Source organism: Sminthopsis crassicaudata, chromosome X (genome assembly GCF_048593235.1).
Source record: "Sminthopsis crassicaudata isolate SCR6 chromosome X, ASM4859323v1, whole genome shotgun sequence".
Taxonomy (NCBI): Eukaryota; Metazoa; Chordata; class Mammalia; order Dasyuromorphia; family Dasyuridae; genus Sminthopsis; species Sminthopsis crassicaudata.
Window position 1 is genome coordinate 27,422,076 of NC_133623.1, and position 21,361 is coordinate 27,443,436.

Consider the following 21,361-nt stretch of genomic DNA (forward strand, 5'->3'; position numbering starts at 1 on the left):
ATGGCAGCCTTTTAGCCTTATGGGTGCAGATTGCTCCCGGGCCCAGTTTAAATCCTCCATCCCAGAGGTGTCCCTTTCCTCCATGCCCGCATGCTCTCATAGCCTATTCCTACCCACACAGGAAGGGATGATCCCTTCATATTCCCAGTGAGGAAGCTGCTTCTCTGAAACGGGGAAGGGATTTTCACACCCCTAGTGAGTGGCAGGTATGGACTAACCAGTGACTTGGATTTCAGGGGGGAGGCTCTATTATTTTGGACTTGCCAGTTGTGTTGCTTCATTGGCTTGGAGCCTAGGAGCCCAGTTTGGAGCTGAGAGCTTAGGTCCTTTAATGTGTACTTGGGGGCCCTAGTAAGTACATGGATGAGTAAACTCCCCCCCATAATACAAAATCTTTTTCTTATATTTACACTTATTTTAGAGAAGTCACTGATACATTTTGTTTTGACGTAAAAGACACTTCTCAATAAGTACTCCAACAACTCCTCTCCCATAGCCATACAAAGCATATTTTCTGAATGTTTTATCTGGGGCCCAATGTGTTCTTTATCTTGGGCGCTGAGATGCAAACATGGAACATTGTACATGCTCAGAGCTGTGTTGTCTCCTCAAGGTGACTTTTTTTTTTCCTATTATTGATTTACTAATCTTCTATCATATTCCTCGATCCTAATTTGTTCAGTCATTTCCCGGTCATTAGGCACTTATACTTGGGCTCCAGGTTTTTGTGATCAGTGACACTTCCATTTTGAACACATTTCTAGATAGCTTTTCTTGTTGCAGGTGATCGTCCAGGTAGAAGACCACCAGTTGAACCATTTCATAGCTTCAGTACTGAATTAGCGTTTCTGCGTTCTCATGATTTTTTCTATCTTTTAGAATAAAATGCATCATTTTAACCAGTTCTTGCTTCTAGCCTCCTTCCCTTTGAGGGAAGGGTCACACTGAGATTTCTGAGTTTCTCTTCTTTGATCTTTCCTTTGCCTGTGCCTTCTGCAAGACCAGAAACAGAAAGAGATGGGCAGCAGAATGAAGATTATGGCCAAGGGCCCAAGCTGTACGGCCAATGCTTTTTGTCATTTAAGTCTCGTCTTTGGCTGGCCTCTAGGCAGGTTATTTGGGGGGGGGGGACTAGCTGAATGTGTAGTAGACTCTCTCTGTCCTTACTTCTTTATGCTGACTTTTCCTGACTCGTGGCCTTTCACCCCAAAGGCAGGTTCCTTGGTATCCTCCTGGTGTTTGGTGTGGACTCTCAGCCATGCTTCTCCCCAAATGTGTAAACTTGGGCTTTCTCTTCACCTGTAAATTGGCAAGCCTGGCCTCACATTCTCTAAGGTCCCTTCCTGTATGAAATCCTTAGTCCTTTTGGGAAGGGGAGGGGCTTTTTTGGTCTGTCCCTCTAGCAATATCTTAACAACCTATCTTCCCTCCAGACTGACCAGTGAATCAAAGGCTAAGTGGATCCAGCCGGCACCTACCTGTCTCCATCTGGTTGGTAAAAGGGTAAGAAAGGGTCAAGAATGTGGGAAGAGGTAAATTGGGGGTGGGAATCAAGGGGAGTTTGGGGTTATCCTGTCCAGCCTATTAGTCAGAGATGGGGGAAATCTATATCTTGCTAGAGTAGAAGCAGCAGATACCTTTTTTGCCATGTGGCTCAGTGACTTAGTGTTGACTTTATTATGTCTCACTCGACATTGCTGTGCAGATGTGCTAATGAGATTCCCAGGTAAATAAGGCCATTAAATTAATACAGCCTAGAGGAAGGTACAGAATGGGGGTGGGGAAGGTTGGCGGAACCTCCTGAAAGGAAATTTTTTTTTAGGTTTGGTGGATTCTGTAGAGGGATCACCAGGTACAGCGTGGGACCCAAGACTCCAGACTGTGAGGATGTGACCATAGGTAAGACACCAATCCTTTTCCGTAAAATAAGAATGATGACATTTTACAAGCTTGTGGATGTGAACACTTAAGTGCTATCTATATGTGAGTTGTTATTAATAATATTCATTAAAACCATAAAATGAAGGAGCCTCTTGGGGGAAATGATACCTTAGGCTACTATGTCATTTGGGGGGAAAATAGTTTCTACCTAGGGCCTCCAGGATCTTTTCAGAGAGACCCACGAGACAGAAGAGCCAGGCTCTGTTTGTTATTTTTATTAGTAAAGATCTAGATAGAACACTTATTAGATTTGGAGATGCTGCAAGGCTGGATGGGCTCCCCAACACAGCGACAGGATCAAGACTCAAAGAGATCTCAACAGATAGTAATGACTGGAGTCACGTCTAAGAGAAATGAATGTCTAAAATTTATTTAAAAAATCAGAGCCACAGTCTGAGGGGAAAAGGCACAGCTCCATGGGGCTTTAAGTAGACTGGGAAATTCTGTAAGAGGCTACAGTGTTTGTGCAGTGACTTGCCCCCTAAATGAAGGCAATCGAGTTACATTGACAGAAGCTGAATCTCCCAGATGAGGGAGGAGACCCCAGGCCTCCATCCTTTTCTGGGGCATTGAGGTCACACCCTGAAGAGTTAGAGTCCAGCCCAACGGGGGCACCTATCCTAGGATCATGCTGGGTAAGGATCAGATGAAGGAATTTGAGATATTTAGCCTGAGGGAAGGGGAGGGTTTTTGAAAGGTAGTCAAAGGTGTTCAAGAAAAATCTAGGAGTACGAGGACTGGGAAAAGTCCAGTTGAATATGATGATTCTCCAAAATCACTGATGACTTGAGGCAGCACAGTTTCTACAGCCAGATTCAGGGCTTAAAAGAGAATGGCTGAGGAAAGAATGGAAGCATTGGGTGGTGGCCATTTGTTCGAGAAGTTTGACAGTGAAAGAAAAAGAGAAAGAGACTAGTGACTAGATTGGGAAGCTCTGAACATGTAGGCAGAAGGGAAGACATCAGCAGGTTGGAAGATTCTGGTGCTATTGAGGATTGGAGAGGATGATTGAGGGAGTGAGATCTATAAGGAAATAGGAGGGGATTGGATAGAGGGGACAGATGTCAGTCTTGGAAAGAAAGAGGCCCTTCTTTTTGAAACAAGCAGAGATGAAGATAGAGGCGGATCTGTAGATTCTAAGAGAAGTTAAGGAAGCTGATTTTGGATGGGAAGGTGCATGTCATCTGCTGGCAGTTCGGTGGTTGGTGGAGCTGTTCTTCAGTACTGAGTTAAAGGTCACACAGCTCTACCAGCAAAGCCAGAGTGAGCCCAGACTCTGACTTGTAGTGCTGCTTCTTGTCTTGCCCTATAGATTATGTACTAATTCACTTCTCAAGTGAAGAAAGCTCCTTTTGTCAGGACCTCTCATCAGTCTCTCCTGCTTATGTTTCAAACTGTTCTCTCTTGCCTGCCCTCAGTGGAAATGGAGTACGCCTGCTCATCACCATTGTAGTGCTGTTCCTTTGTATCATCATTGACCAGTAGGCCTGTGACATCATATATCTGTTCACCTGCAAGCAAATGTTGAGGGAGGGAGTTATCAATGGGCCTCACTTGGCTTTCCTCACGGGGGGATCTAATGTTGTTTTTTCTTATCGTGACTTTAACCAGGACTTCTGAAATTGCTGAACATTGTTTCTTCTCTCTTTCAGTGTTGCTTTAAACTGCCTGAAGCCATCTTATCCCCTTTGGTTTACTCTTCATCCCTGCCTACTGGGCCTTGGCTGCCTTCTTTGGGCTTCTCTTAGATTACCCATGGAATCCTTGGGTGATCCCAAAGTATGTCTCCAAGGTCAGCAAGGTAGAAAGAGGCAGGTCTGAGCCCCATCCCTTTTCCCAGAGCCTGCAGTTCTTAGTCTTCTGGCTGGATGACCCCCCCCCCTTTATATTACCAACCCAGCCTGGGTCCTTGGTTGCCCTTGGCCTTGAATCTGCCTCAGGCTGGGCGGAAGCATTTTGTAGCCCTATATGGGCCCCCTGCACAAAGCACTTTTCAGCTATCTCTGTCATGCTGCTGGCCCCAATTTCCCTCTCTCTCATCCAGGCCATGAGGAAGGCAGCCTTCCAGCCTAGGGCTGCCATAAGGGAAGAATGACCCTTTTGTTCCCTGCCTTCCCTTGTCTACTAGTAGTTCATTAAATCTTCTTCCTTCCCCAAACCCCCCCTCCCCTGCCTGCCTCCTTCCTGCTGGCCAGTGGTCCAGCTTCCCTGTTTACGAGCCTCCCATTCTTTGCAGGATATGGCTTTAAAGTCCATAGGACCTGCTTTGGGCTCATTGGATTGGCCTGAGCTAGAGGTGAGAAGATCCCTGGTTGATGTATCTTTTTTTTTTAAAAGAGTAGTTGAGCCTGTTTTTTAAATAGTGGGAACCTATTGGCTTCCCCAGAACCATTTATGTTCCCAAGATAAAGAGGGATTTCCTTTAGGATAGCAAATGAGATGATCAGTACAAATTGATCAGGAGCCAGGCCTTCCTGGGCCTGGCAGTAGTAGTCATCATCCTGAATCTCTTTGGCCTCAACATGCAAAATGGGGCCAATCTTGTTCATCTAGTATCAATGGTGGAGATAAATAGAAGGTTCTGATGAAAGCTGTGGTGCTGCCATTCTGCATGTGGCTGCAAATCCCCCTGTCCTGAGGCCCGTGTGATGCCCCCAAGTGAAGGCAATCGAGTCACATTGACAGAAGCTGAATCTCTGAGATGAGGAAGGGGACCCCAGGCCTCCATCCTCTTCCGAGGCATTGAGGTCACATCTTGAAGAGCTAGAGCACAACCCAAAGAGAGTACCCAAACCCAAACCTTGCCATCCTAGGATCATGCTGTGTAAGGATCAGATGAAGGAATTTGAGATGTTTAGTCTGAGAAGACTTGGGGAAGGGGAGAAACTCTTCTCCTGGGTTTTGACCATTCCAGGATTCCAGAATCTTAGTCCTCAGCACCCTTCTCTGGGCTTCAAAAATGGGTCCCCTCCAGCTTTCTGTTGCTGTGCTATATTACCGTACAAGAACTTTTGCTGTTCCTCCTCAGTGTTGGCACACAGAAAGTTTGTAAACACTGCCTGATTCTTCTTTTTTTTTCTGGTTCAGTCTAGTTCCCTATCAATGAATAACTGACTTCCTGGAGCCTTGGCCTCTGGATTCAATGAAGTCTCCATTTCTTTCCTCTGTAGCTGTGCCCAGGTGATCACCTGCCCTGCAGAGTCTTCAGTCACTACCCAGCACCCTGGCCAGCTCTCTCAAGCCTTGCTTTTACCATCAGGGTCAGACTAAAGCAGGAAGAAGTGGGCAATTCCAGCTGGCAGGCTGACTCTAAGGACCTGTCTTATCCCTCTCTTGATTTCATAGTCTGAGGCACAGTAAATATTTATCTCCCCTTCTTGCCCTCCTTTCCCAGCCTTTGGAGTCACTGTTATAGCTAGGAGGAGTAATTGGCCATGGTACTGAGGGTCCTGGGAAGAAACGGGGCCTCATTAGGTGTTAGGGGCATTTGATACATAGCTCTCTCTTACTGCAGAGAAGTCGTCCTGGTCTGGGGTCAGCTCTCTTCAGGGGGACCTCACACAAGCTATGGTTGGGAGAAGAGAGAGGGAGTTCTGAGCTTCAGTGACCTACTCCCTCTGAAGGGTTTCCCTCTAAAGCTCCCTTCCCATTCTCCAACAGTACAGTCTGAACTCTGCTAGACAAGGAGGGCTGGTTATTCATTTTGTAACCTTAGCTGGGCAGGCTTTACTGTACCTCCATCCACATCCATATTAACACTTTTTCAGCTCAACTGAGCCTAGATTGGCAGCCAGGACAATGGATGTGGCTCATGCTTAAGCCATTTAGAACAGTCCATTTAGATGCTTAGCTGTACCTCCCTGGCTGTGGGGGAGTGGGGACACACGTACAGCTATCTCTGTACTTCACTTCTTGAGTTGGTAATGTGATATGAGCCCTCATGAGCGATTGAGAATCCCCAGTGAGAAGCCATTGATTCAGCTCTTCAAAGTACTGACCAGCCCAGAGTTAATTTTCTTTTTTTTTAAATTTTTTAAATTAATTTTTATAATTATAAAATTTTCTTTGACAGTACATATGCATAGGTGATTTTTTACATTATCCCTTGTACTTCCTTCTGTTCCAAATTGTTCCCCTCCTTGCCTCCACCCCCTCCCCTAGATGGCAGGCATTCCCATACATATTAAATATCTTATAGTATATCCTAGGTACAATATATATGTGCAGGACCGAATTTTGTTGTTGTTGTTGTTGCAAAGGAAGAATTGTATTTGGAAGGTAAAAATAATCTGGGAAGAAAAACAAAACAAAACAAAACAGTGCTCACAGTTTATACTCATTTCCCAGTGTTCTTTTTCTGGGTGTAGCTGATTCTGTCCATCATTGATCAATTGGAATTAGATTAGCTTTTCTCTATGTTGAAGATGTCCACTTCCATCAGAATACATCCTCATACAGTATCATTGTTGAAGTGTATAATGATCTTCTGGTTCTGCTCGTTTCATTCAACATCAGTTGATGTAAGTCTCTCCAAGCCTCTCTGTATTCCTCCTGCTGGTCATTTCTTACAGAACAATAATATTCCATAACATTCATATACCATAATTTACCCAACCATTCTCCAATTGATGGACATCCATTCATTTTCCAGTTTCTAGCTACTACAAAGAGGGCTGCCACAAACATTTTGGTACATACAGGTCCCTTTCCCTCCAGAGTTAGTTTTCAGGGGAGAGGGGAGGACTAGTTGAATGAACCCTACCTCAGAACTCTTTTTTAAAATTAATTTTATAATTATAACATTTTTGACAGTACATATGCATAGGTAATTTTTTTACAACATTACCCTTGTACTCCCTTATGTTCCGAATTTTTCCCCTCCTTCCCTCCACCCCCTCCTCTAGGGCAGGCATTCCCATACATATTAAATATCTTATAGTATATCCTAGGTACAATATATATGTGCAAAACCGAATTTTGTTGTTGTTGTTGCAAAGCAAGAATTGGATTTGGAAGGTAAAAATAACCTGGGGAGAAAAACAAAAAAATGCTAGCAGTTTACAGTTGTTTCCCAGTGTTCCTTCTTGGTGTAGCTGATTCTGTCCATCACTGATCAATTGTAACTGGATTAGCTCTTCTCTATGTTGAAGATATCCACTTCCATCAGAAAACATCCTCATATATTATTGTTGTTGAAGTGTATAATGATCTCCTGGTTCTGCTCATTTCACTCAGCATCAGTTGATTTAAGTCTCTCCAAGCCTCTCTGTATTCCTCCTGCTGGTCATTTCTTACAGAGCAATAATATTCCATAACATTCATATACCACAGTTTACCCAACCATTCTCCAATTGATGGGCATCCATTCATTTTCCAGTTTCTAGTCACTATAAAAAGGGCTGCCACAATGCCTCAGAACTCTTAAACTTCACTCCTATCAATGGTTTCCACCCTTCCCTACCCAGTCTCGGACCAGAGTTGCTCCAGAGGAGGAAAGGCAAAGCTGCCGGGATTCATGGGAGTCACAAAAACTGACTACTCATCCCAACTCAGCCTTGTGGTCTTTGTGGTCTTGACCAAGTCACTTTCCTGAGTCTGTTTGCCCATCTGTAAAATGGGGCAGGGTGATGCTATGCTAGCTATTTCACTGCTGTGGGACTCAAAAGAGTTAATGCATGTCAGTTTGGAACCTTAAAGCCTCTGTGAATTATGCTGATATGAAAATCCTACCCATGAGTAGCTGAAATAGATGATTCTAGACCCAAATTCTGGGCATTCTTTCTACTGATGAACCTGGCCTGGAAGGAAATGAAGCTGTTTACAATGACCATGTCATTCACATAGAAAATAGGCTGAATCTGTGTACTCTTGGAAGTCTCCAGCCATTCCTCTCAGTGTTTATCTAGGCCCTCAGGCCCTTCCTCCTTCCTTTCTCTTTTCTTTGCTGATATTCTGTGTCATTTTGCAGTGCCTAAACTGTTCCCATTCCCACCCTAGTATTAATACTATTTCCTCTTATTTTTATAGATGAGGAAACTGAGGCTTAAAGAGAAGAGTATGACTAAGGTTCACAGCTTAGTAGCACAACTGGGATGTGAGCCAAAACATGCTGCCTCTACCTCCATTGCTCTTCCCAGCATGTCCCCTCCTCCCCCCAGGATGCTCAGGGAAAAGAGGGGAAATTCACTTCCAAAAATAGAACTATAGAATGTCAAACAACAGTGACCTTGGAGGTCAACTAACGATAACAGTAATAACGATTCCCATTTCTGCAGCACTTTGAGATTTACCAGGAGTTTTCTTGCCAGTGATCCTATTCAGTATTCGAATCCTCCTTTTGCAAATGAGAAATCTGAGGTCTGTCAAGATTAAGTGACTTGTCATTGTACTCATCTTTTAAGGGCTAAGTAAAATCTCATTTGTTCTGTATTATCCTTCTTAACTACTTCAATCTATATATTTTTTTCTCTACTCTTATTGCTCCGAAACTATTAACATGTCATTCATATTTGCATTCTCTATTTTGGCTAGTAGATTGTATTGTAGATAGTACAATCTAATACAATTTTTACTAACAATATGAATTAATAGAGGTTTCTCAATTAGAAGGGACCTCAAAAAAAAAGATGACTTGTACAAAGTCATACAGTTAGAAGCAGAACCAGAAATCAGGTACAACGTTCCTATGTCTCCATCCAATTTGATTACAGTTTCCCCCTTTGCCTCTATAAATGGGGCTTCCGTGGGACACCTTGGAGATTGGGGTTTCAAACTGATACCAGCCCCTCATGTCTAGTGAAGACAACTTGATCAGACCTCCCTGGAAGAGAAAAAAAACTGTATTAAGACACAGGATAGAGAAGGAAGGACCACATATAAATTTCATAAGATCTAGAACCTCTAGTGTAGACTTACTTCTGCCCTCATTTTAAAAAGGAATCAAGTCAGTCCACAGAAGGGGCTTCCCTCTCAAAACCATCACCCTTTCTCTCCTTCGCTCCAGTCTCAGGAAAAGAAATGGTCCTCTTCCCCAAGGCCAAGCCCCCTAATTGTGTCCTTGAACCTATTCACTCTAGCCTCCTCTGCAATCGTTCCCTTTTCATCTCATCTTCTCCCTCTCTCTATTCTTCATTTTTTATCCACTGTCTCTTTCCATGTCACCTACAAACACACCCAGATCTCCCTGATCCTGGACAAAACCTTCTCTTGACACCATTGGTCCTTTGAGCTATCAGCCTGTGTCTCTTCTCCCTTCACAGCTAAATTCCTAGAAAAAAAGCTTTTTGCACTTGTTGCTTCCACTGTCACACTCTCACTCATGTTTCAAGACTTGACAACTGTTCTTTCTTCTCCAGCCCCACAGCCACCACCCACCTTAGTCCAGGCCCTTGTGACCTCTCCTGGCCCCTTGAAGTAGCTTCCCCATTGGTGTGCCTGCCTCAGGACTTTTTCCCCTTTTAGTCTATTCTCCACATTGTGGCCAAGATTATCTTCCAAGCCTCCCCTACTCAGTAAGCTATATTACTTCTGCATTGACTGTCGAATCAAAGAAAGACTCCCCTTTGGGTCATTTAAAGTCCGTTACCACTTGTCCCCAGCCTATCTTTCCAGTCTTATTACATTCATGCATGTTAATCCAGGCAAATTGTCTTTTTTACTGTTCTTTCCCATGGCACTTTTCTCATCTCCCATCTCCATGCTTACAATTCACTCCTTCCTCACCTCTACCTCTTAGAATCCCAAGTATCCCTTTCATTTTATGGAATCTCCATTATAACATACATGGCATGTAACATATACGGGTAGGAATAATTTCCATCCAACGAGAGCTGTCCCAAAATGATGATGATGCAGCCTTGCACCATTTTGGGACAGCTCTCATTGGGTGGAATTTGTTCCTACCCACATTCCTGATTTGTCTCTTTGCATGGCCTGAGTCCAACCTTTGTTCTATGTGGCTCACATGCCCTTCCCTCAGTCTTCTCTTAATCGAGTATCTCTTAAGTTCCTGTAATGTACCAGACACTAGATTCAGCTGCATAGCCACAGTTCTCAAACTGGCTTCCAGTTGAATGGACTTTAGGATCTTCACCCTCCTGGTTTCTCTACAGCTTATCACTTTTCTTCCTTAGCTTAGATGTGCCCAGAACGGAACCTAATTGGGATGTGGCTTGGCCAGGGCAGAGTGTATTCCTGGAAACTCTTCCCTTCTGAGGGGAGCCCAAGGCAGAAAGTGCTTTCTAAGCTGACACATCATTCTGCCTACTCACTACCCTTGCAGTCCACTAAAGCCCCTGGATCATTTTCAGAGAAACTGCAGCTTAGTCAAGCTTTCCTCTTCCTGTAAGGTGATGTATTTTGTAATCTAAGAATAAACTGATATTTATTCTCATTGATTTTCATCTTATTAGATTCAACCCGATACTTGAGCTTGTCAAGATCTTTTTGGATTCCCACTCTATCTGCGTATTAGTTCTCTCTCCCAGCTTTGTGCCATTTATAAATCGGATAAACATGCCATATATTAACTGTTAAACAACATAGGGCCAAGCATAGATCCCTGGGGCCCTTTACTAGAGATATGCTGTAAAGCTGACATCAAACCACTCTCTAGTCTGGCCATTCAGCCAATGGAAAATCCATCCAGCTGTTATTATCTAGTGCACACCCTTCCATCTTTGGGACAAGATCTAGTTTGAGTACAACTAATTCCAAGAGATCAAGGCTTGAACAATAACCAGGACCATAGATAAAGCTAATCAGAGTTCACAAATGTTGCTAAGGAAAGAGGTTGGGGAATAAACAGAGGTGCCCTAACACTGCTGAAGGTACAGCAGTGATGTAACAGTTGTCTTTCACTCGCTAATGGAGCTGACATTCAACATAACAGAAAGTGCTGGCGTGAAATTCACGGTATCCTTTACTTACCCCAAACCAAAAGACCTCAAGTAGCAAAGAGAAAAGGACAGAAGAGACATAGAAAACCAGAGTGAAGCAGCAATGATCCGCAGTGGCCAGACTCTTCTCAAAGTTACTGGTAAAGCATCACGTGATTGTGGGGAAGGGAATGGGAACAAGGGGTGCTTGTAAACTTCCTAGTCTTGCTGCAAGGCAGGGGTTCACAGGGCCAGGATTGAGAGCAGCCATCCCAGAAGCAGGCTGCAATGGATGTGATGGCAAAAAGAATTGGAGGTGTAGCAACAGAATCTCTCTCTCTCCACTCCTTTCTTTTACTTTTCTCTTTCCTTTCTTTTTCTTAAATTCTCCCTCTTTCCCTTTCCCTCTTTTCTTTTTCTTCCCTTTCTCTATTTTTCTCTTTCTTTTTTTCCTTCCTTGTTTTCATCCTGAAACTATTTTATAGGGCCATGCCACACTTAGATTAATTCTCCCTTTGTTTGCTCTTGCTTCTACCTTGTGTCTATTTTCTTTTAAAAATTCAGGTTGGTTGAGGAGTTATCTGCTTCTCTTTACACAACTTCTATTGTTCTCCTCCCTGGAGTGGTTTCCCTTTACTTATTCAGAATTTCATAGCGAATTTTCCAGTACTCCTGTACTTAACTTCCTCAATAGATTTTTAGCCCATGGAGTGGGGGGCCCTACCTATTTTTCCCCCAGAGTCCTTTGAAATCTGTTTTCCTAAAGTCTAGGGTGCAATTAACACCATGCACATATCTTTGCTTCCTCCTTGATCACAAACTCTAGGAAGGCGTAGTCACTTTGTCACGAAATTTCCATCATTTTCATCCCCATAATCGATTCCTTCCTATTGATGAATGTCAGATCCAGAATAGGATTTCCCCTTGTTGATGTCTCTACCTTTTGAAGAGCAAATTATTCTGTGATTATATGACTGGGTGCACTATAAATTTGTTTTATCCTACCTCCGTTGTCTCCTCACTGCTGCTTCCCTATATAAGAAGTATAAACTTCTTCTCTTTTACTTTCTTTGTTACACCCTCCAAACCTTCTCTTCTTTTCTCAAGATATGTCACCCCCAGGAGCGCACCTTACCTCATACATAATTGAAAAAATGAAGTCATATATTTCAAACTTCTTTTCCTCAATTCCACACTTAATATCACCCATCTTATCATTTTCTCTAGTCAGAGGGGGCAGAGGCGGGGAGGAGAGAGAGAGAGGACACACACACACACATACATACACACACATAAGGAAAATGGGGAGGAGAGCATCCTTCTTGTGAACATTAATTTATCTCATCCCCTTATCTCATTATTCTTGTCCTCTGACAGTCTGCCCCTTCTTTAACCATTCTCTCCCAAATTATCCACCTCTCCTTATCTGATCACTCTTTTTCTTCTGCCTTCAAATTTTCCCAAGTTTCTCCCATCTTTAAAAAAAAACCCTTTGAGTTGCCCCTTCACCTCCTGAAGCTAGCTTTATAGACTTTTCTTCCCTTTCATAGCCATACCCCTAGAAAAGGCTTTCTACACTTTCTGCCTCCACTTTTCTCACCTCCAACTCCCTTATTCACTCCTTGCAATCTGGCTTCCATCACTAACACTTTTTGGAAAAGTCTTCCTACAAGATTACCAGTGCTCTCTGTTTAGGTAGAACCAATGACTTTTTCTCAATTCTCATCCTTCCTGAACCTTCAATGTTCAATGTTGATCCCCACCTCCCATTCCTGTGTACTCCCCTCTTCACGTTTTCATGGCACTGTGTCTGGCATGGTGAGCCTACCTTCATATTGATCCTTTTTGGCTTTCCTTCATAGGTTCATTATCCATATTCTGCTTCCAGCATGTGAGATGCCCCAGAGCCCTGTCCTAAGTTCACTTCTCATCTAAGTGGGCTTGACCTGGGATCTTTAGTAAGCCAATTGGTGAAAGTGATTTAGGTTAAAGGTATGGTCCTTAAGAAAGGAAGGAAGCCAGCCAGCAAGCAAGCTAGCTAGCCATTCTTTGTTTCATTTTTTTAGCTTTGATCACTGAATTGGCAATTGCCTCAGGCAAACCAAGACCTGGGAAAGACCTTAATTTAAAAGGTCAAGGCAACTTCCAATAGATTTGTGATGGAGAGAGCAGTCTGCATCCAAAAAGAATTATGGGGACTGAATGTGGATCACAACATAGTATTTTCACTTTTGTTGTTATTGTCTGCTTGCTTATTTCTTTCTTTCTCATTTTTTTCTACCTTTTTGTTCTGATTTTTCTTGCGCAGCATAATTGATGTGGAAATATGTTTAGAAGAATTGTACATGATTAACCTGTATTTAATTACTTACTGTCTAGTGAAGGGGGTGGAGGGAAGTAAGGGAGAAAAATTTGGAACACAAGGTTTTGCAAGGGTGAATTGAAATAGTTGAAAAGTCTTTTTTTGTATGTATTTTGGGAAAAAAAGTTATTTTAAAAAAGAAAAAAAGAAAAACTCAAATTAGGAAGGTGTCAGAGAAGGCTCTTATTTTTTGTTAATGTTTTAATCTTTTCATTTAAAAAAATGCATCTGCTGATGCTAATAAATACAGCTATACTTTCCTTGGTGAAAAAAAAAGCCCAGGTCTCCCACTGCATCTAATGCCATCTCCAGTCATCCTGGCCTATATCTGATCACTGGACCTACATGGCTCCAGAGGAGAAAGTGAGATTAGTGGTCTTGCCCAGCCCTCCCTCTTGCAAATCCAATTCGCTTGCATGTCATGGCATCACCTCCCTGATATTATCTTCAAGAACGAAGGTTAACAACAATATCCTGTATTCCAGCTCTTCCCCCACCAATTCATCTTCTACATAGCTCCCCACTGACCATCATTAAAACTCAGGTCCAACCAGGTTACTCCCTTGCTCAGTTTACTTCAGTGGCTCCCGTTGTCTTTAGGTTAAAATCTAAATTTTGTTTCCCATTTAAAGTCCTTCATAATTTGGCTTTAGTCCATCTTTCTGGTTGATCACAAATAACTTTCCTTTACACACAGATGGCCCACTTGCCATTCCCTCCAAAGGATCTTCCATGTCCCAAGTATGGGCTTTGGCACATGCCTGGAAGATGCTCCTCCTAACATTGCCTTCTTGAATCCCATGCCCCAAGTTCCCTATAAGGCTAACTTCAAGTGCCATCACTTTCCGGCTCTTCCCGGGTCCTCCTCTTTCTGCTCCTCTTCCTAATCACTATTTTGTGTGTGAATTAGATCTGCTTATCTGTGCCCAGTAGAATATAAGGTATTTGAGGGGGGGGTGTTCTCACTTTATTTCTCTCCTATTAACTAAAACAATAAATAGACCATAGTAAGTGCTTAACAAGTATTTGTTTCTCCATTGATCTGATCAGTTAGGCAAGTCAAGAAACTATTTACTACTCTGCCTCTGACAAAATGACTGGATAATTGTAGCCAGGCTTGTAATGTTGCCCAGAGTGCTTACCTTCGTCTATATCTATCTATCTATCTATCTATCTATCTATCTATCTATCTATCTATCTATCTATCTATCTTTATCATCTGTAATATTTGCCAAGGACAAAATCTGATTTTCTTTCAATTGCTCTTCAACCAGATATTCTCCAGCATGTTTCCCCTCTGTTTTTTGGATTCCTTCATAACTATATAGTGCTGCTCCCCACCCTTTTGCTGGTATTGTTATGGGTTTCACTCCCACTAAGTATTAATGATAACTATGAGGTCAAATTTGCTTTTTTTCATTGGGATCTTGAGTTCTTCTTGTTGTAATTTTAGGCACGTGCATATGGACATGTAAAGCTATGAGCTTTTATTACTGACTCCTTTGTTGGATTTTATCTTTTGTGAATTTCTATGTGTCTCAATTGCTATATGCCTTTCTTCATTGCAGTTACTCCTATCTACTTTGGTGGATTGACAAAGGCAGATTTCTCCCTCCTCATCCTTTTAATTTGGAAGCATTTTTACTAGATTTGCATAACATCAGTGAAAGCTCTGACCAGGAGTCTGCCATCCCAGAGTTTTCATCTGTAGCTCAGAAATCCAAATTACATTCTCAAGAACCACTTTCGTATCCACTTTTCAATTCACAAATTAATTTTTCCTCCTCTGTATTCCTTTCCTTCAATAGGAAACACTTCTTGTGCTCCTGTGGTCTTCACATTACCCAAGACCTCATAATCTTTGGTAATGCTTTCTAGACGCCTTCTGGCAATATCATTTGTTCCCATGTTAGTCATCAAAAGTAAGAAGTAGTCATCCATTTTTACAGTCTTTGCAAAATTCTCTTTTATATTTTGGGTTCATACCCCAAGAAGACAACAAAGTTTTCTCTGTTGCTACCATGTTGACAGATAGCATCAGTCCACTGTAGTAAGGGAGTTCCCAAGAGCCACTATTTGTGTCTTCTTCCTCTGTTCCTCACTGGAACAGCTCTCACCTTCCACCACCTGCTCTCTGCATTTACATCATCATTCCTTGTGGGAAGAGCAACTGCTTTCTTCTTAGAGCATCCAGCTCCACCCTTTTCTTCCTCCATATGACATTCTTCTACTTTTCAGTCACCCAGCAAGAGGCAAGTTCCTCCTTTCCCACACTAATCCTTTTTTCCCCCTTTGAGGCCCCACTCTCCTTTTTTGTTTTGGGACTATTTTATTGTCTTCTATATGGAAAAGTCCCATTATCTTCTGCCTAGACTTGGAACATATGCAGCAGTTACTTGGCTTTGGCAGAAAGAGAAATGTCGCTCACTACTTGATGTAAGTCACTGGGAAATTCTCCCCGTTCTCCATACCGATGGGGATTCTCAGCCTTGTTTGCTGGTTTTTCTGCTTGTGGATGTTTATACCTTATAGCCAAAGCACTTGTTGGTGCCTTTCTAGCCTTTTAGACAATCTTAACAACTCATTGACAGCTGCATTCAAGTGATCTTTTCTTTTTTCTTTTCTTAGAATCCTTTTCTTCAGCCTTATTCTCTAATCCAGTTATTTCTGCAAACTTTTCTCACGGAGGTGAGAAGTAGAACCTGAAACATCACAGTTTCCTGCTTATCCTTATTCAGATCAAGTCCTGTTTGTTTTTCTTGCTGTTTCTTGCCTATGCCTTGGACTGAGCCTGGAATGCCCTCACTCCTCACTTCTACTTGAAATCCTGAGTTTTCTCCAAAGCTCAGCCCTAGTGTCATCTGTAAAGGAGGACTTCCTTCACCCTCACTTTTCAGGACTTTCTGAAATAAGTGTTTATCTAGTTATTAATGACAATCAGACAAGTTCCACAGAGGTGAAGAAAGCTGTTTTTCAAAGACTGGTATTCAAGCTGTTCTAGTCCAGCTGTTAAAAAAGATGACAAGGGGGGGTAGAGGGAGGGAGGGGGAAATTCAGAAAAGAAGTGAGTACAAGGGATAATGCTGTAAAAAAAATTACCCATGCATATGTACTGTCAAAAATTATAATTATAAAATTAATTTAAAAAATAAAAATTAAAAAAAGATGACAAGGACAACATTATCACTTGTAAAGCATAACTGCTTTTAGATCCTGGCTCAGGTTATCGGTTCATTGTGTGAGAATATGAGTATGCAGATTTGAGAGCTGAGAACACCAATTTGCTTTCTTGTTATCACTTAAAGGGTTTTTCTCCAACTTATTTTCCCCAGAGAATCCAATTAAGTCTTTGACCCATGATCCCAAAGCACTTACTACAAGTTTGGTCAAGAACTGATGCTAAGAGGAAAAGAGAAATCAGCTGTCCATTAGCTGCTTTCCTTTCTAATAAAACAGAATGTTGATGCTGAAAAACACATTGGTCTATTCATCACAGAATAGACAGATAAAATCAGGGCTTTGTTCTATGTCAATGTACTTTTCATACAATATTGTATAGCTGTCTCTATTTTTGCCTCATTGTCCTGTCCATGAAGACAGAAACTGTCATATCTAAACTTTATCTCTCCCAGTATTAGCACAGTGTTCTTTATATGGTAAGTGTTGGTCAAATGAATGAACTAAATATAATAATTATATCATATATAATATTGCGAAAAGATGCTGGAGCTCTTGGGCAGCATTTTGCAGCTCCTTATCCAAAGATGCCTGTAAGACGTCAGTATCAGTAGCAGCAGTAGAGACCAGGAAGGGATGTGGAGTCATCCTTTGGCTCAGTCATCCAAGGGTTTTAGAAAAAAGCCAAAAATTTCAAGACGGACAGGAGTCACCTGTAGCTTCATCTTGGAAGGGAAGCAGGGAAAGGAGACCTCCCTTTGGTGAGGGAGTCATTTGTTATCAGAATATAAAATTATGAGACGTTTGTGCTAGAAGGAAGTAATCTAACTGCCATGTAATTTACAGATTGTAGAGGCCCAGATTTGCCTGGGGCATTAGAAAGAGAGCAAAACTCACTAAAATCAGCTGTCAGTTTCGGGTCATCTGTTGGCTTGGCCATGACGACTGACCAGTTTTTTGAGAAGCGGGGTTGCCAAGAAGCAGCCCAGAGGTGACTATGTCTGAGTTCTCTTGGCAACCCCTACCCAAAGCCACTGTGATACCCAAGGCATCTTGCGTGTACTGGCTGGGTACAGCTAGGGGTCAGGGCACCTGCGCCTTCTGCTTGTGAGGTCTGCCAAACTCGTGTTTTCCCTAATGCTTCTTGTAAGTGCCAGTATCCCTGGCTCTGTGAGTCAATTGAGCCAGCATGTATTGAGCATGCACTCTGTGCCAAGAATTCTGTGCTAAACTCTGGCGGAGGGGAAAGGTTGAGGTGGAATAAAAAAAAGTTCAGATGAACACAGGATTCTTCCAAGAACACAAGCCAGCACTGAGACCGAGTGCCACAATATTTCAGCTTACTACAGTGCAGGTAATGGGAGTGATCATGTGTGAAGAGAGACTGTGCACAATATATTAGAAAGATTGTTGGACTTCTTTTGCTTCTAGTCCGAGGCCCACTATTCGCTAACCATGTGATCTTTCACATGCCATTCGTTTCCCCCAGGAAGCCTTTTTTCTTGGCTGCAAACTGGGGATGATACTTGCATCACAAGTGTGGTCATGGCAAGAGCCATTTGTAAATGATAAATGTGAATTTTTCTTATTCTGGGATCTCTCTGAGACTCAGTTTCCTGATTTAAAAAAGGTATATGATTAACTGCCTCATAGGTCACAAATATCAAATGTAATAATGGTTATGAAAAGGCTTTGTGGTTAACCTTAAGTCGTCCAACATAAATGAATGTCTCACAGCTCACTTCTGTGGGCTAATATTAATAATATCAAGTAACGGTGATGCAGAAAGAGTATGTATAGTACACTGAACTGGGTCCCCTAGACCTACCTCTTTTTTTATCGTCTTCATTTCTACTCAAGCTACTCATCCTCCCGGGGTTCTACCTTTCAAACTTTAGAGTTCTCTTCTCTCTCCATCCTCATATCTAACCATTTACCAAGTGTTCTCAGTGGTACTTCTAGAACCTGTCTTGCTTTCTTCCATCCTTCCCTGCCTTCCTCCTTTTATCCATCCCTACCTCCTTGCATTCACCAATCCATCCCTCCCTCCCCTACACTGCCACCAGTCTAGACCTGGCCCTTATTACCATCTACTTGACCCAGTGACGTAGGGTCCTATGATTGCGCCACTCTTTTCTGCTTTTAATCCATGTATATTTTTTTTTCAAGGACATTTCTGGTTCCATCACTCTTCCGCTCAGAAATATCAGTGGCTTCCTATTGCCTCTGAAGTACAACTCCAGCACTTCTATGTAGCCTGCTAGGACCTCCACGCTAGTGTTCCACTTGCTTTTCCACATTTCAAATAGCTCCCTTCCATTCATTTAAGGATTTGGCTAAACTAGACAACTCTGTCCCTCAGCTTCCCCTGGTCTTCCCCAGTCTGTATGATTTTGCTCACATTTTCCTCCAAACTTGTGACTATCTCCTTCCTCTTTTTTGCCCATTGATTCCTTCCTCTCTGTCCTTTAAAGGTCAGTTCAAATATTGCCTCCTCTAGGAAATATCTGACTACCCTCATTGATAATGACTTTCCTTCTAGACTCCACTGGACACTTTACTTTGTGGTTCTGCAATATACTTATAATTTAGTGTTGTTACTGTTTAGTTGTTTAACTCACATCTGACTCTCCAAAAGCCCATTCGGGGTTTTCTTGGCAAAGACAGATACTGGAAGGCTTTGTCATTTGCTCCTTTAGGTCATTTTACAGATGAGGAAACTGAGGCAAACAGGATGATGTGACTTGTCCAGGGTTACACAGCTAGGAGGTGCCTGAGGCTAGATTTGAACTCAGGGAAACAAATTTTTCTAATGCCAGGCCTGGTGCTCTGTCCACTGCAGCACCACCTAGCCGCCCCTATAATTTAGTAGTGTGAACTGTCACTGGTGGCTTCTATAGGAAACCGCACATTTTTAGAGATGGAAGAGACCTTAGCCCATTCAGGAGCGATGCCCTTGAGAAGGAAGCTGAGACCGAGATAAGAAGCAATTTGTCCAGCTTCTCACCCAGAGTTAGCAGAGCAAGGTCTAGAGCTGGTTTACATTCTCCAGGTGTCATCCTTGGGAGATCTCAGTTTCCTTCTCTGTAAAAACAGAACACCCATCTGTGGCCCCTTGGGGCTGTGGTTTGGATATTTTGGGGAAGGAAGGAAAGCGTCTTGACCCCCTTGGAACAAGCAGTTCCTCCAGGAATCTGCCAGATGGGGGCATTCCAGGCTGCTGGGCCGAAGCCCCAATCAGCTCTTTCCCAATTAGGTCCTGAACACATTCCTTGCCCCCTGGGCCCCCTTTTGAACTAATTACTGACCTCAGCAGTTATTGCTTCTGAGTTTTGCCATGGTAATGGGCTGCTTTTCTTCCATCCCCCAAAAGAAGGGACTCATGCCCACCAAAGCTTCACCCCTCCTCAATAAGGCAGCTGCCAGCTTGCCCACCTCTGCTGGGAGGTCCCTCAGGCTTCACTGTCTCTGGCAAATTCAAAGGTTGGCACTGTTTTGGGGGGAGGGGGGAGGAATGGGGTCTGGGAATTGGCCTCCCCCGGGACCTCTGTGAAGGTTTTTCTACCCCTGCCATCCCTTTGAGCATACCGGAAACTCAGCAGGCTTGGATTCTTTAGCAGTGCCCGCTGTTGCCTGCCAGCACCCGATGATAACAGTTAATGGAGTGCGTTTGGTGCTCGGGGCTACCAATGAACCGCCACATATCTCTGCTGCTTTTCAAGCTAAGCATCCGGGCTCTGGGAACTGGTTGGACAATAAGCCAGTTCATCAGAGGGAATAGCTCATATGACATGGTTATATGGCTCTCACTGGGCTTGCTCATTCTTCCCTCCCCTTCCCTTGCCCCCAACTGTTTTTCTTTGAACCAGTAGAACAACGCCATACTGGTACATTGACCAGGCTGCCCCTTTCTTGGGTATGAAACCAATTTTTTTTACATCTCCTTCCTCCTCACAGCAACTGAGGGAGACACACAAGAGCACAGAGACCCTTAATGCTCCCTTTCACAGATGGGAACACTGAGGCCCAGAGGGAAAAAAAAGGGAAGGCTCTTTGTGGTGGGAAGTCAGTGACAACATGGAGCAGGAGCCACAGTGTTCAGGTCCTTTTCTGCATCAAGCTAAACCTAGCTGACTAGCTGGAGGACTAAAGGTTTATCTGGCCAACTAAGGGAGATAGTTGCCATGAGGCATAAGGGTATTTGCCCTTGGGTTTGTCTTTTCTGGTCCAATCTGCCTTCCACTGTGATTCCTTCATGGAAATGCCTGGCAGAGTTTGGAGACTCACACAGAACTACATCCTGAAATTATAAGTACAATTCAGAACCACCAAATAAAGTTCCTGTGGGGAGGTACAGAGAAGGGCAGGTGGACCCCCCCCTAGTTAGTACCACTTGGCAGCCTAATAGACCAAGTGATAGAAGCAAGAGGGGAAGGAAAAGAGGCCAGTATGTTGTGGACTTCTTACGTTGGTCCAGCAGTCTGGATGGTTATAGTTCTTGGGAAGAGAGTCTGATTAGAAATCCAGCACCCTTTCCCTTGATTGTCTGGCAAGGCAACGATAAGGCCACACCCCCTTCCCCAACAAGAGAGAGGGAGCTGTGCCACGTAACCAGCTCTGGAGAGGAAGGCAAGCATTTTCCATTTGGTTTGGTGAGAACAGGCCAATGGCATGTGCAGGTGACTACATCCAACTGGAGAAATCAATGGTGATGGTTCTCACCACTCACATTCTGACGAAGTCCCTTGGCTGCTCAGTGCCTCAGTTTTTCCACCTGTAAAATGAGAATCCAGATCCTTATATACCATGACCATATGAATGGTAAAGAGATCCTACAAAGCTAACTGCTAAGGAAGACCAAGAAGAATGACCTGGTGAGTGGTACAGAAGGTAGCCCAAAGAGCTGTGGCTTAGGGAGCTGAATCCAACTTGGACCCTTCAGCTTGGAGTTTCTGGCCCTCCTCTCGGATCCATGATCTACTTGGCTTGTTTTCAGTCCTGAGCT

The 21,361-nt window shown here is 43.2% G+C and overlaps 1 protein-coding gene across 1 annotated transcript in view; it reads left to right on the forward strand.

Moving 5' to 3' along the window:
- LOC141549001 (actin-binding protein WASF3-like) overlaps nt 1-21,361 on the forward strand; it is an 83,682-nt gene that overhangs the window by 22,745 nt on the left and 39,576 nt on the right. The window contains exons 2-3 of the mRNA XM_074278366.1: nt 1,434-1,503; nt 1,823-1,899. The gene's annotated coding sequence lies outside the window, so the exon portion shown is untranslated. The remainder of the gene's footprint in view (nt 1-1,433; nt 1,504-1,822; nt 1,900-21,361) is intronic.